We start from the raw sequence: 15964 nt of genomic DNA on the forward strand, positions 1-15964 counted from the left end.
ATTTTTCAAGGCTTAATTTTTATAGACGTATTTACAAACTTTTTTTTGTGTTCTGAATTTAAAAACTGCAGATATCTAGTTTCAAGTTTTCAAGAAGAAATTCAGAACATCAAATTCAATATTCTAAAATTCTAAACCAGAAATTCAGATTGTTAAATTCAGATTAAGCAGAAAGTAGGTCAGGGGTCAATAACAGGGAAGAGTAGACGATCACCGAAAAGTCAAACTAAGAATCACTACTTGATTTATAATTATGGACGAATTACAGGGTGTGAACTACGAGGGTAGGGGTCTGGAAATAGGTAAAAATAGGTAATTTTCGACATATAACCTAATGTACAATTAAAGTCACATGTTTTTTAGCATAATCACATCAAAAAATTTTAACAACATAAAAATTCAGATTTATTAAATTACAATTGTCAATAATTCAAATGAACACAATTCAAAATCAGATTGTTTTGGCATATATTTAGCTCCATACTAAACATAGAAGTTGTAGTAAATTGAATCTGTGTCAGTCCATAAATGCTACAAACATGTACTGAATGGCCTTATTGTGTAATAAATGATCAGCAAATATCATTCTATTTTAAAAATAGCGCCGACAACCTATTAGCGAGAATGCGAGGACAGAAAACAGAATTAATTGTTCAGAAAACCTTAACGAGTCAATAAATTATGACAATTAGTAAAAGCGCAACGAAGATGGCTCCCTTGAGACTTGTTGTAGAAAAGCTTCAAAACGAGGGGATCATTAGCAATCCGAGTCAGCGGAGGGGGGGGAATATGAGGGAATTAAAAGATGAACATGATAAAGGAGTGCAAGAAACAAGGAGAACGAATAGAATAAGATTGCACTTCCTTAGGCCAGTATTGCAAAACATGCCACAAGGCCAAAATGGAGTATGTGTGAGACTGTGTGTATCTGTATGTGAGCAAAATGATCAATAAGAGCCTGTGGCGGTGTGTGTTTGCCAGAATGTTAGCACTACATTACGACTGGATTACAGAGAGACTCTGTAGCAATGTACGTGCGTAAGAGAAAGCATTGGCCTAGACCTGAGACCAGCAGTCCACCACTGTGTGTGTGTGTGTGTGAAGCCTGTACTAACACTTCAGACACATGTATCACACCATTTCTTGCTGTTCCTATCTAAACACAGGCCTAAGAGGCCATTGTAAGTTAGTGTGTCAGTGTGTTTTATTTCAGATCTACTGTCATTTTTTGGTAGCAGGATAGCGTCTGATTGGATCTCTGGTACTCCAGCTTGGATTTGACAGTGAAGTTGTGATGTGACGCTGTCATTTATGTCCTATGTGTGGTCTAAACGGGTGTAAAGACTCATGTTAGCCTCATTCACTCAGGTGCTGCTGGGAAATCTGGGTGTACGTACCGGCAGGCCACCGGAGATCCAGCAGTGTGCACCGTTCAAACAGCGTCTCCCGTCACAAGAGCGGATCCTAACCTAGAACGCAGACACACAGACAGAGAAACACAGAGACAGACGTGTGAGACTTGAAAGAAACAGATGCTATGGGACAGTATTAGAAGTTTGGGATATGAGCTTATCAGAAGAGTGAGTGAGTTTTCTTTTACTGTACAGGCACGTACAGGGCTGGTCTAATTGTGTTAATTCGTGTATATTAATGCAGCGATGTGTGAAGGTGGCAGGGAAAGATTGGCGCTATTGCTGTGCTGCATATTTGCATGCTGGTTGTTAACATGTCGTTGCATTTTCACTGTCATACATGGCAAAAATGAATATAATTAGTAGTGTCATAGTTTAAAATGCTCCCCGTGTTGGTGTTGATGCTCTGGGTAGCCCCACAGTCCAAAGACATGCACTATAGGTCAACTGGATGAACTAAATTGGCCATAGTGTATGAGTGTTCATGAGTTTCCCAGTACTGAGTTGCAGCCGAAAGGGCATTCGCTGTGTAAAACATATGCTGGAATAGTCGTCGGTTCATTCCGCTGTGGCGACCCCTGATAATCCAAGCACTAAGCCAATGGGAAATGAGTGAATGAATAGTTTAAAATGTGTGGTTAAAGATTTCCTTGTCTTACATGGATCACTTGTTACAAAAACTATTGTGTTATTACATATTAATTACTTTTTGGCTTAAAATATTCGACTCTTTCAAGAGTAGTTGAACAAATTACAAAGAATAATCAAATAATATCTCTAATCTTACAAGTGGCTATTTTAAAAAATGGCTATCTTTTTTTCATCCATGTATTTCTGAAAACACTGAGACTTCGTAAATTTTGTCACTGATAACCACGTCCTCTGGTGTGACATGCTTACTTTCATTCATTAATTTTCCTTCGGCTTAGTCCCTTTATTCATCAGGGGTTGCCACAGCGGAATGAACCGCCAACTTATCCAGCATATGTTTTTCACAGTGGATGCTCTTTCAGCTGCAACCCAGTACTGGGAAACATCCATTCACGCTCAATCACACACACACACTACGGTCAATTTAGTTTATTCAATTCACCTGAAGCGCATGTGTTTGGACTGTGGGGGAAACCGAAGCATCCAGAGGGTGAGCATGCAAACTCCACACAGAAATGCCAACTGACCCAGCTGGGACTCGAACCAGTGACTTTCTTGCTGTGAGGCAACAGTGCTAACCACTGAACCACAGTGTACGCCTAAATGGCAATCTTCACGATGCGCATCATGGCGTTTCCATCCAACGCTTTTTTATTGGCATTTTCAAAATTGATGCGCATCATGGCTTTCCATCCAACGCTTTTTTATACGCATTTTCAAAATTGATGCGCATCATGGTGTTTTCATCCAACGCTTTTTTATGCACATTTTCAAAATTGATGCGCATCATGGCATTTCCATCCAACGCTTTTTTATACGCATTTTCAAAGTTGATGCGCATCATGGCGTTTACATCCAACACTTTTTTATACGCATTTTCAAAATTGATGCGCATCATGGCGTTTACATCCAACACTTTTTTATACGCATTTTCAAAATTGATGCGCATCATGGTGTTTCCATCCAACACTTTTTTATACGCTTTTTCAAAATTGATGCGCATCATGGCGTTTACATCCAACACTTTTTTATACGCATTTTCAAAATTGATGCGCATCATGGTGTTTCCATCCAACACTTTTTTATACGCTTTTTCAAAATTGATGCGCATCATGGCGTTTACATCAAACGCTTTTTTATACGCATTTTCAAAATTGACGTGCAACATGCCGTTTCCATCCAACGCTTTTTTATACGCATTTTCAAAATTCATGCGCAACCATGGTGTTTCCATCCAATGCTTTTAAAATCCAATTTTATAAGTGATGCGCATCATGGTGTTTCCATCCACTGTTTTTTTAATGCGCATTTTCAAAATTGATGCGCATCTTGGCATTTCCATCCACCATTTTTTTATGCGCATTTTCAAAATTGATGCGCATTCTGATGATTCCATCCAACGCTTTTTTATGTGTATTTTCAAAATTGATGCGCATCATGGCATTTCCTTCAACCACATTTTTAATCCGCATATGCAAAATGCGTGGATGGAAACATAGCTACAGTATTGTTTAACGATGCTTTGTTCTGTGGACAATCGGAAAAAAAATGGTTAAGAGGGCTAATAATATTGATCTTAAAATGGTTTTAAAAACTGCTTTTATTTCAGCCGAAATAAATCCAATAAGACTTTATCCAGATGAATAAATATTATAGGAAATACTGTGAAAACTTCCTTGCTTTGTTAAACATCATTTGGGAAATATTTGAAAAAAAAAATCACAGCATGACTAGTAACTTTGACTTCAACTGTAAATATAACATAGTTGTTCTTTAGAAAAATAACTTTCATTGCTTGTCACCTACCCATGCGCAACATCAGTTTGGAAGCACAGTCGCACACATATACACGCTCATCCACATGCACAAACACAAGTTGACTGCTAAGCGCCGATGCCAGGCTGCATGTGTTTCTCAGTGCCGCTGGGTGAGGTTGCTAGAGGGTTGGAGGAGGGGGCGCTGATGGCCCAATGCCAAGGCCCTCTATTCCCAGAGCCTCTCTCGTCCCCTTGTGCCCTTGGGGATCTGTTGTAGAGTTATTGTTTTCACTGGCACGTAATTAGCAACACTACACATTTATTTAGCCCTGCTCTAATGCTCCATAATTAGCTTCAGGCTCCAAACAAGCACCGCCTTTCCTGATCTCTCAGCCTGCCGTGATTCAGCACGAGTGAGGGACCGAAAAGTGGAAGAAAACAAGAGAAAGAGAATTACTGGAGTTGCTAGCAGGGCCAGCTTGTGTTGTTGGCTCAGCATTTCTTAAGAGCTCTTTAGGGGCCTGTTGGCTGAGTAGTGCGTGCGTACAGGGAGGAAAGGGCAAACACGGAGCGGTTACACTTTTATAGAATGCTTTGTGGAAAAACACCCCTGACACACACCTCAGCACTGCAGCCCTGTTTGTCATAGGGCCCAGGGGGCCGCACTGGCCTCTCACATGACTGTGAGCAATGACCTTCCAGGGCAGCAGTTTAAGAGAGTATGGCAACACCATCTCCTCTGCTGTGCTGATCTCTGGGAAATGGAGTCTCATGCCAGCATACATATACAGTTGAAGTCAGAATTATTAGCCCCTCTGTATATGTTTTTCCTCAATGTGTGTTTAACAGACATTTCTAAACATAATAATTTTAATAACTAATTTCTAATAACTGATTTCTTTTTTGACATGACGACAGTGCATAATATTTTACTAGATATTTTCAAGACACTAGTATTCAGCTTAAAGTGCAATTTAAAGGGTTAAATTAGACAAGGTAAGGTAATTAAGCAAGCCATTGTAAACTGATTGTTTGTTCTACAGACAATCGAAAAAAAAAATATTGCTTGAGGTGGCAAATGATGTTGACCTTAAAATGGTTTTAAAAAAATAAAAACTACCCGAAATAAAACAAAAAATCTTTCTCCAGAGGAAAAAATATTATAGGAATTACTGTCAAAAATTCCTTGCTCTGGTAAAACATACATTTACTTGCCACTTTATTAGGTACACCTGTCCAACTGCTCGTTAGCGCAAATTTCTAATCAGCCAATCACATGGCAGCAATTCAATTTATTTAGGCATGTAGACATGGTCAAGATGATCTGCTGCAGTTCAAACCGAGCATCAGAATGCGGAAGAAAGGTGATTTAAGTGACTTTGAACGTGGCATTGTTATTGGTGCCAGACGGGCTGGTCTGAGTATTTCAGAAACTGTTGATCTACTGGGATTTTCACACACAATAATCTCTAGGATTTACAGAGAATGGTCTGAAAAAGAGAAATATTTAGTAAGTGGCAGTTCTGTGGGAAAAAATGCCTTGTTGATGCCAGAGGTCAGAGGAGAATGGCCAGACTGGTTCAAGCTGATAGAAAGGCAACAGTAACTTAAATAAGCACTCGTTACAACTGAGGTATACAGAAGAACATCTCTGAATGCACACCAGGTCCAACCTTGAGGATGATGGGCTACAGCAGCAGACCACACCGGGTGCCACTCCTGTCAGCTAAGAACAGGAAACTGAGGCTACAATTCACACAGGCTCACCAAAATTGTACAATAGAAGATTGGAGAAACGTTGCCTGGTGTGATGAGTCTCGATTTCTGCTGCGACATTCGAATGGTAGAGACAGAATTTGGCGTCAACAACATGAAAGCATGGATCCATTCTGCCTTGTATCAATGGTTTAGGCTGCTGGTGGTGGTGTAATGGTGTGGGGGATAGTTTCTTGGCACACTTTGGGCCCATTTGTACTAATTGAGCATTGTGTGAACGCCACAGCCTACCTGAGTATTGTTGCTGACCATGTCCATCCCTTTATGATCACAGTGTATTCATCTTCTGATGGCTACTACCAGCAGGATAACGCACCATGTCATAAAGCAGGAATCATCTCAGACTTGTTTCTTGAACATGACAATGAGTTCACAGTACTCAAATGACCTCCACAGTCATCAGATCTCAATCCAATAGAGCACCTTTGGGATGTGGTGGAACGGGAGATTCGCATCATGGATGTGCAGCTGACAAATCTGCAGCAACTGCGTGATTCTATCATGTCAATATGGACTAAAATCTCTGAGGAATATTTCCATTACCTTGTTGAATCCATGCCATGCATAATTAAGGCAGTTCTGAGGGCAAAAAGGGGGTCCAACCCGATACTAGTAAGGTGTACCTAATAAAGTGGCCAGTGAGCGTCATTTGGGAAATATTTGAAAAAGAAAAAAATATATGGCTGACATGCAGATGAGAACATGGAGCAGAGAGAAATGTCAAACACATAAATACAGCTCTCATAAGAGTGCCACATGAGGGGAACTGCAATTAGATTTTGTCAATAATTTCCTTCGGTTTTATGATTAGTGTAACCAATAACTGTCGTTAGATTTTACAATTTGTCATGAAATGTTCCAAACCAATGCCATTACTTGTTTTTGCCAGGGACTGTCATTAATTTTTTGGCATGAATTCCATTAGCTGTTGCAGTTCGTTTTGCCAAAACCTTTCCAGGAAGAGCAATTAGATTTTACAGACATTTTGAGTTTAGTCACATTGGATTTTAGTCAATAATTGTCATTAGATTTTGAATAGTATTGACAATAAATGCATTTTTTATTATTCCAAATGATTCAAACATAATTAACATCAGGTTTTCACTAGACTCTAAACAGATTTCGCCCAGAATTTCCACTTGTTTGATAAAATATTCCCCACTAAAAGCATCTTTATGCTTTATTTTTAGCACATGAATTGTAATTAGATTTTACCAACATATAGCACATGATTCTGCCATTTATTTGATTAATAATAGAAATGGCAACATATTAATGTTTATTTTAATGGCAACAGATAATCTTTGTTATTGTTATTAACAAGCATCTATCCATCTACCTATCCATCCATCTACCTATCCATCCATCTTTCTATCTGTCTGTCTGTGTCTGTCCGTCCGTCCGTCCACCTACCTACCTACCTACCTACCCACCCATTCACCCATCCATCCATTCACCCATCCACCCACCCACCCACCCATCCATCCATCCATCCATCCATCCATCCATCCATCCATCCATCTATCTATCTATCTATCTATCTATCTATCTATCTATCTATCTATCTATCTATCTATCTATCTATCTATCTATCTATCTATCTATCTACCTACCTATTTATCTATCTATCTATCTATCCATCCATCCATCCATCCATCCACCCACAAACCCACCCACCCACCCATCGATCGATCGATCGATCCATCCATCCATCCATCCATCCATCCATCCATCCATCCATCCATCCATCCATCCATCCATCCATCCATCTCAATCCGTATATATTCATACATCAATAAATCCATCCATCCATCCATCATCCATCCATCCATCCATCCATCCATCCATCCATCCATCCATCCATCCATCCATCCATCTCAATCCGTATATATTCATACATCAATAAATCTATCTATCTATCTATCTATCTATCTATCTATCTATCTATCTATCTATCTATCTATCTATCTATCTATCTATCTATCTATCTATCTATCTATCTATCTATCTATCTATCTATCTACCTACCTATTTATCTATCTATCTATCCATCCATCCATCCACCCACAAACCCACCCACCCATCCATCCATCCATCCATCCATCCATCCATCCATCCATCCATCCATCCATCCATCCATCCATCCATCCATCTCAATCCGTATATATTCATACATCAATAAATCTATCTATCTATCTATCTATCTATCTATCTATCTATCTATCTATCTATCTATCTATCTATCTATCTATCTATCTATCTATCTATCTATCTATCTATCTATCTATCTATCTATCTATCCATCCATCCATCCATCCATCCATCCATCCATCCATCCATCCATCCATCCATCCATCCATCCATCCACCCACATATCCATCCATCCATCCATCCATCCACCCACATATCCATCCATCCATCCGTCCGTCCGTCCATCCGTCCGTCCGTCCGTCCGTCCGTCCGTCCGTCCGTCCGTCCATCCATCCATCCATCCATCTATCTATCTATCTATCTATCTATCTATCTATCTATCTATCTATCTATCTATCTATCTATCTATCTATCTATCTATCTATCTATATATCCATCCATACACCCACCCATCCATCCTTCCTTCCTTCCATCCATCCATCCATCCATCCATCCATCCATCCATCCATCCATCCATCCATCCATCTATCTATCTATCTATCTATCTATCTATCTATCTATCTATCTATCTATCTATCTATCTATCTATCTATCTATCTATCTATCTATCTATCTATCTATCAAAAAATAAAAATAAAATTTACTAAGAAGCACCTTCAGTGATAATACTTGTCAACTGTAGCTTGGCTAGTTCCATAGTTCACTGATGAAAATAAAGGTCAACCAATATATTGTTTGTGGGTGTATATACTGACAGGATGTGAGGAGAAATATACATATCAATGTATGGAAACACATTATGTGCTTCAATATCCTAGAGTGAGTGGCTCATGTGTGTATATGTATATTGTTTATGGAAACAAAGGTCAAATCCAAGTTCAAGTCAATGTGCATATTGCATACATATTCATGCCAGGGCTATATCAATCTATTTCAGCTGAGGCTAGTGGGAGGAGCTCGCTGATGAGGTCAAAAGGGACACAGACACATGAATATCAGAAGCACACATGAACAGCTGCATCCTCACTCATTACAGAATAAGTAAATAAACCCAAAGGTTGACATACAATTCCAAAATGCGGATCGTAACGCTGAATTTATAATGTTGTCATATGAAATTCATTCAGCTTCTCTTTTTTTTTCAACTGCCAAGACAATATTCACTGGAATCGAATTAAGGCATTCTAGCTTATCAAAAGGGAAAGGTCCATGTGCCCAGAAATCACATCCAGCAAAAGCGACCTCTGACCTATTTCATTTTAGTATGACCGCCATTATCCAACAGAAAATTAGAAACGTCCTGCTATTGTCTGGTCTCGTGGTGGAGGCGGGGTTATAAAAAGATAAACGCACGGTCTACAAAAGAGCAGCAACTGGACCGACTCGAGAGTATAATGCAACTCAAATTTAACAGTAGCTGACGGAGGCATACATTTAATGAGGATTTGTGTGTGTATATTCAGCCATTTTTTAAATAACACTGTAAAAAATGTTTACAGGTGTCCTTAGATGTGTAAAGTTTACTATATGTGACCCTGGACCACAAAACCAGCCTTACATTGCATGAGTGTATGTTTGTCAATAGACAAAAATATATTAAATGGGTCAAACTTGAGGAATTTTCTTTTATGGCCAAGATATTTTGTAAGTTTTCTATTTTAAATACATCAAAACTTAATTTTGAATTAATATGCATTGTTAAATGGTTAATTTGGACAACTTTAATGGTAATTTTCTTAGATTTTTTTTAGAATCCTCAGATTGCATACAGTGCATCAAGAAATTATTCATAGCGCTTCACTTTTTCCACAATTTTTATGTTACAGCCTTATTCCAAAACGGATTAGATTCATTTATTTCTACAGAATTCTACACACAATACCCCATAATGACAATGTGAAAAAAGATTTCTTGAAATTGTTGCAAATTTATTAAAAATAAAAAACCTGAAAAATCACATGTACATAAGTATTCACAGCCTTTGCTCAGTACTTTGTTGATGCACCTTTGGCAGCAATTACAGCCTCAAGTCTTTTTGAATATGATGCCACAAGCTTGGCACACCTGTCTAGGGAATTCTTGCCCATTCCTCTTTGCAGTACCTCTCAAGCTCTATCAGGTTGGATGGGAGGTGACGGTGTGCAGCCATTTTCAGATCTCTCCAGAGAAGTTCAACAGGATTTAGGTCTGGGCTTTGGCTGGGCCACTGAAGGACATTCACCGAGTTGTTGTGAAGCCACTCCATTGATATTTTGGCGGTGTGCTTTGGGTCATTGTCCTCCTGGAAGATGAACCATCGCCAAGGTCTGAGGTCAAGAGACTCAATGTCTCTGTACATTGCTGGATTCATCTTTCCCTCTATCCTGACTAGTCGTCCAGTTCCTGCTGCTGAAAAACATCCCCACAGCATGATGTTGCCACCACCATGCTTCACTGTAGGGATGGTATTAGCCTGGTGATGAGCAGTGCCTAGTTTTCTCCAAACATAACGCCTGGCATTCACTCTAAAGAGTTCAATTTTAGTCTCCTCAGACCAGAGAATTTTAGTTTCTTATGGTCTGAGTGACCTTTAGATTCCTTTTGGCAAATTCCAGGCATGGAGTGGCTTCCGTCATGCCACTCTACCCTACAGGCCTGATAGGTGGATTGCTGCACAGAAAGGTTGTCCTTCCCTAAGGTTCTCCTCTCTCCACAGAAGAACGCTGGAGCTCAGACAGAGTGACCATCGGGTTATTGATCACCTCCCTGACTAAGGCCCTTCTCCCCCGATCACTCAGCTTAGATGGCCGGCCAGCTCTAGGAAGAGTCCTGGTGGTTCCAAACATCTTCCACTTATGGAGGCCACTGTGCTTATTGGAACTTTCAGAGCAGCAGACATTTTTCTGTAACCTTCCCCAGCCTTGTGCCTCGAGACAATCCTGTCTCGGAGGTCTAGAGACAATTCCTTTGTCTTCATGCTTGGTTTGTGCTATGACATGCACTGTCAGCCCTGGGATCTTATATAGACAGGTGAATGCATTTTCAAATCATGTCCAATCAACTGAATTTGAACTCCAATTAAGCTGCTGAATGATCATGTGGAAACAGAATGTACCTGAGCTCAATTTAAAGCTTCACAGCAAAGTCTGTGAATCCTTATGTACATGTGATTTTTCAGCTTTTTTATTTTTAATAAATTTGCAACAATTAAAAAATCTTTTTTCACATTGTCATTATGGGGTATTGTGTGTAGAATGTTGAGGAAATAAATGAATATAATCCATTTTGGAACAAGGCTGTAACATAAAAAAATGTGGAAAAGTGAAGTGCTATGAATAATTTCCAGATGCACTGTATATGTTTGCCAATTGACAGAAATGTATTAAATGCGTCGAATTTACAGATTTTTCTCTTATTCCCAAAAATTATTAGGTTATTAAGTAAAAATCTTGTTACATGAAGATATTCTGTATGTTTTCTATTATGAATATATCAAAACTTTGAATTTTGAATTGATATGCATTGTTAAATGGTTAATTTGGACAACATTAAATTTAATTTTCTTAATATTTAGATTTTTTTGGACTACTCAGATTGCATATTTAATAGTTGTACATTGGCCAAATATTGAGCCACACTTTATTTTGATGGTCCGTTTGTTGAATTTAAGTTACGTTGCATCTACATGCCAACTAATTCTCATTAGATTATAAGTAGGCTGTTAGTTTGGGGTTAGGGTTGGGGTTAGTGTAATTTGACAAATACTTGCAAAGTTTCTTATAGTCAGTTAAATGTCTGTTGAAGGAGCAGTATCAACAGATATTAAGCAGACAGTCTACTAATACTCAAATGGACCCTCAAAAAAATAAGTGTTATCAAATATTGTCCTATCCTAACAAATCTTACATTAATGGAAAGCTATTTATGTTGTATTTACAAAACTGGTTATGTAGTCCAGGGTCACATATCGTTTTTTAAGTTTAATCAATTATAACCTAAAATAACGAAGATGAATCATCTAAATTCGAGATACTCAAGAAGGAAAGAAGAAAAGGGGATGTCTCTGGTCTCCATGGGCAACCAGGGTTATGCTGTCTTTACTTGTAAGCATGAGGAGAATGAGGACAAAGCGTCTGTTGGTAACAAAGCCATTACATGTCAATGAGTGAAGAGGTGACATGGTTCCACACAGCTTCTCTGCATGGAAGCGTCCAGAAAGCTCTCCGATTCGCCCTTAAATATGCAGACGGATGTAATATCCCTCTCTTTAATATAGATCTACAATAAAAACATCACTGCATCAGTGCACACATTCAAAACTGCGAATATCAAAAACAAAATGTATGTTTTGTGCTTTGAAACAGCAGGGTAGCAGACTCCCGTCTCGCATATGTATCTTTGAATATATTAGTCATATTTTGGGCTTTTCAAAAAGGCGGACTGATGTCCGTTCTAATGCACATGTGCTAGATGTGAGGGGCATACAGGACACAGGCGTTTTAAATGTTATATTTCCATGATTGCTTCTCGCTCCCCATTTCCTGTCTATTGTGCGGGTGCAGAAGGCATTGTGTGGAGCGTCTGTGCATGTGCGGGGCGGGTCGGTTCAGAAAGGACGTCCCCCTGGGAGCTCGGAGCAGCCCCATCTTTTATTAATCAGAGGCCCCTGTGCCACACTCCACGCTTATCACATTTAACAGCCTCAGATGGAGATGCGGTTCAGGGTGGGGTGCCTCTGTTCGAGCCGAGGAGAGCGTCTAGTATGTGCACGTGCATGGTACTTGGGGGGGAGTGTGGACCCATCATGCACCTCCATCACCCAGCTATTGGGCCGAATCACAATACAGCAAATTACCTTCTGCTGACAAGAAAAAATGAGCAGGTCTTCTGTATGGGGAGAAAAAAAAAGGATTGTCAAGAAGAGGTGACACATTGATTGCTTAGTATGCGTATCCTGCGGGCCCAGGGCTCACAGTCTTCCTCTTCTATATAAATGTAGAAGCAAGGGAACGGAGCTGGTGGAGTGCTGGAGAAATTGAAATGCCATGTTAGATTGGAGGGTCTGCTCTCAAAGTGGGCGGCCTAACCAACACAAAGGTCCTGCACGTGAGGATGAAAACATAAAGGGTCCTATCATATACCTAGTGCAATGTGGTGCCAGGCATGACGTTAGTAGTGTTGCTAGTTTCAGAATGGTGCAGGTATGTTTTTTATCTTCTGTGCCATGTTGTTTAAAAAGCAAAGTGTGTTTAAAAGGTATTAAGGTGAATTGTTAATGTTTGCTATTTTAAGGCAACTGAAATAAACAGCGCAATTAACCAACTACAATCTGGTCTAAAGTCAATGGCGCGATTTGTTTGTTTGTTTTATTTAGAGCAATTTAGTGATAGGATGTTCCAAAACATGCATACACATTGCTTATTACACTCACAGGGATGCGCAGCAGCACACAAATATCTTGAAAAATTGAGCAGGAGCACATTAATTTCCTTGCTAGTAAAGCATTCCGTTTTCTGCTTACAAAGTCTGCCATGTAAGTTCCGAATAAGCCATGATGAAACAACAACTCGCACTTAAAGGGAATGGGAGATTGTTTTAATGCACATTACATCCAAAACACTCCTATAACTCACTAATAGAATATGGACAACCCTTTAAGACCATGCGCCGGATACACCAATTATTGTTCTAGTCCTTAAAACAGGATATGCCCTAAGTGAACCTGTGCCTTGCACTTTAGACCATTTGGTATTGTTGGTACACGCAGAGCTCTAAGATGTCGTCCCAACAACCTTCTCTTCTTTTTGTCCCTCTCGTCCTTTTTCACCCTCCTCCCCTCATCTCATGTATGTCGTAGCTCAGATGAATCAGTGTCAGCGGTGTTGAGAGCACTTACTGTCAACCCCAACGCCCCGGGCCACGCCACTGATGGACACAAACTATAAAATATCACCCCCCTGGGGAGACATTGTTCAAACTCTCCCCCACAGCCCTGAGGTGAAGAGCTCACTCTCTGTTTCTCCCGACTCACTTTCTCTTGGTCTGCGGATTGGCTTTGGAACATCTTGCATGCAGATTTGTGTGGCCATAGAGCCAAAATGCAGTTTCAATGGGACCAGCCTATTGAGATACAGGGGTGCAGCTCGAATCTGTCAAATTGTCAGACTTCTTTGTGCCGCTCCACACTGGAGCCTGGTTAAATGACACAACAGGAATCACAGATCTGAGACCTCTGACAGCTGAAGACCTGAAGACAAAAGCCGAAATCTTGATGTCCACTCCAGGTTTAAATAATGTAGCAGGGTGCATGCTGAGATTGCCATCAATCCCGCTCTCTGATGATGGCACTTATTTCTGCTGATAAGTGCAGTGGAAAGCAAGAGGGAGCCGAGGCAGACGGGGAAGGAGAAATGAAGGGTGGGGAGAAAAGAGAAACGCCCCCAAAAACAACTCCTTCCAGTCTATATGGGTCACTGGGCTTCAACCCTCCATTTTTTTAAATCCACAAGGTCAACAACCAAATCGCTCTCTCTGCTGAAGTGTGCATGTGTCTATATGCTTGTGAGAATAAATATGTATAAGGGTCAGTGACATGGCCCTGATTATTATTAATATTACATTTAAAAGTGCATTTGAAATGCATTGTTTTGGGGGGCACAGTCAAAATAATATTCATTTATTAATGATCATCCCATGTATTAGCATATATAGAATTGTCATGACTTTGTACATAAAACCCTATTTTTTAAATAAAAAGTCTTAAAATGTAAACCACTTATAAAAAAAACATAACATGATGTCAATAAGTTGTCACTTAATAAGAATATGTGAATCACTTAATTTTGACAAAAATATCAGATAGAAAAGACTATATATATATATATATATATATATATATATATATATATATATATATATATATATATATATATATATATATATATATATATATATATATATATATATATATATACAGTGCAAGTCATAGCGCTTCACTTTTTCCAAATTTTTTATGTTACAGCCTTAGTCCAAAATGGATTAAATACATTTATTTCCTTTAAATTCTAAACACAATAACCCATAATGACAATGTGAAAAAGCCATTTTCAGATCTCTCCAGAGATGTTCAATGAATTTAGGTCTGGGCTCTGGCTGGGCCACTCAAGACATTCACTGAGTTGTTTTGAAGCAACTTTATTGATATTTTGGTGGTCATCGTCCCACTGTAAGATGAACCGTCGCCCCAGTCTGAGGTCAAGAGAACTCTGAAGCAGGTTATCATTCAGGATGTCTCTGTACATTGCTGCATTCATCTTTCCCTCTATCCTGACTAGTCTTCCAGTTCCTGCAGCTGAAAAACATCGCCACAGCATGATGCTACCATCACCATGCTTCACTGTAGGGATTAGCCTGGTGATGAGCGGTGCATGGTTTTCTCCAAGGGTAACGCCTGGCATTCGCTTTAAAGAGTTCAATTTTAGTCTCTTCAGACCAGAGAATTTTGTTTTCTTATGGTCTGAGAGTCCTTCAGATGCCTTTTGGCAAATTCCAGGCGGGGAGTGGCTTCGGTCTGGCCACTCTACCATACAGGCCTGATTGGTGGACTGCTCACTCAGCTTAGATGGCTGCCCGGCCAGCTCTAGGAAGAGTCCTGGTGGTTCCAAACATCTTCCACTTTTGGATGATGGAGGCCACTGTGCTAATTGGAACTTTCAGAGCAGCAGACATTTTTCTGTAACCTTCCCCAGCCTTGTGCCCACAATCCTGTGTTGGAGGTCTACAGAAAATTCCTTTGTCTTCATGCTTGGTTTGTGCTTTGACATGCACTGTCAACCCTGGGGCCTTATATACACAGATGTAAGCCTTTTCAAATCATGTCCAGTCAACTGAATTTACCACAGGTGAACTTAGATTTTAGAATTTAGAGCTTCACGGCAAAGGCTGTGAATACTTATGTACATGATTTTTCAGCTTTTTTATTTGTAATAAATTTGTGTGTAGGGTATTATGTGTAGAATTTTGAGGAAATAAATGAATTTAATCCATTTTGGAATAAGGCTGTAACATAAAAAAGTGCTATGAATACTTTCAGGATGCACTGTATATATATATAATGTGTTATAGGTTTATATATAACTTCCTTATTTACAGTATATATTTTTATGCATCACAGACCCATATGAGTTAACATCAGAGTAAATGTTAACTTAATCTCTAATGCAGATGCAACAGAAGGAC

General features: G+C 39.4%; 1 long non-coding RNA gene across 1 annotated transcript in view; it reads right to left on the minus strand.

Annotated features, from left to right (window-relative positions):
- Window positions 1-1395: 1395 nt before the first annotated feature.
- The window catches only part of LOC130233002 (uncharacterized), a 102907-nt gene continuing 88338 nt past the window's right edge, over window positions 1396-15964 (minus strand). The window contains exon 3 of the long non-coding RNA XR_008838161.1: window positions 1396-1469. This is a non-coding gene — a long non-coding RNA (uncharacterized LOC130233002). The remainder of the gene's footprint in view (window positions 1470-15964) is intronic.

This window comes from Danio aesculapii, chromosome 7 (genome assembly GCF_903798145.1).
Source record: "Danio aesculapii chromosome 7, fDanAes4.1, whole genome shotgun sequence".
NCBI lineage: Eukaryota > Metazoa > Chordata > Actinopteri > Cypriniformes > Danionidae > Danio > Danio aesculapii.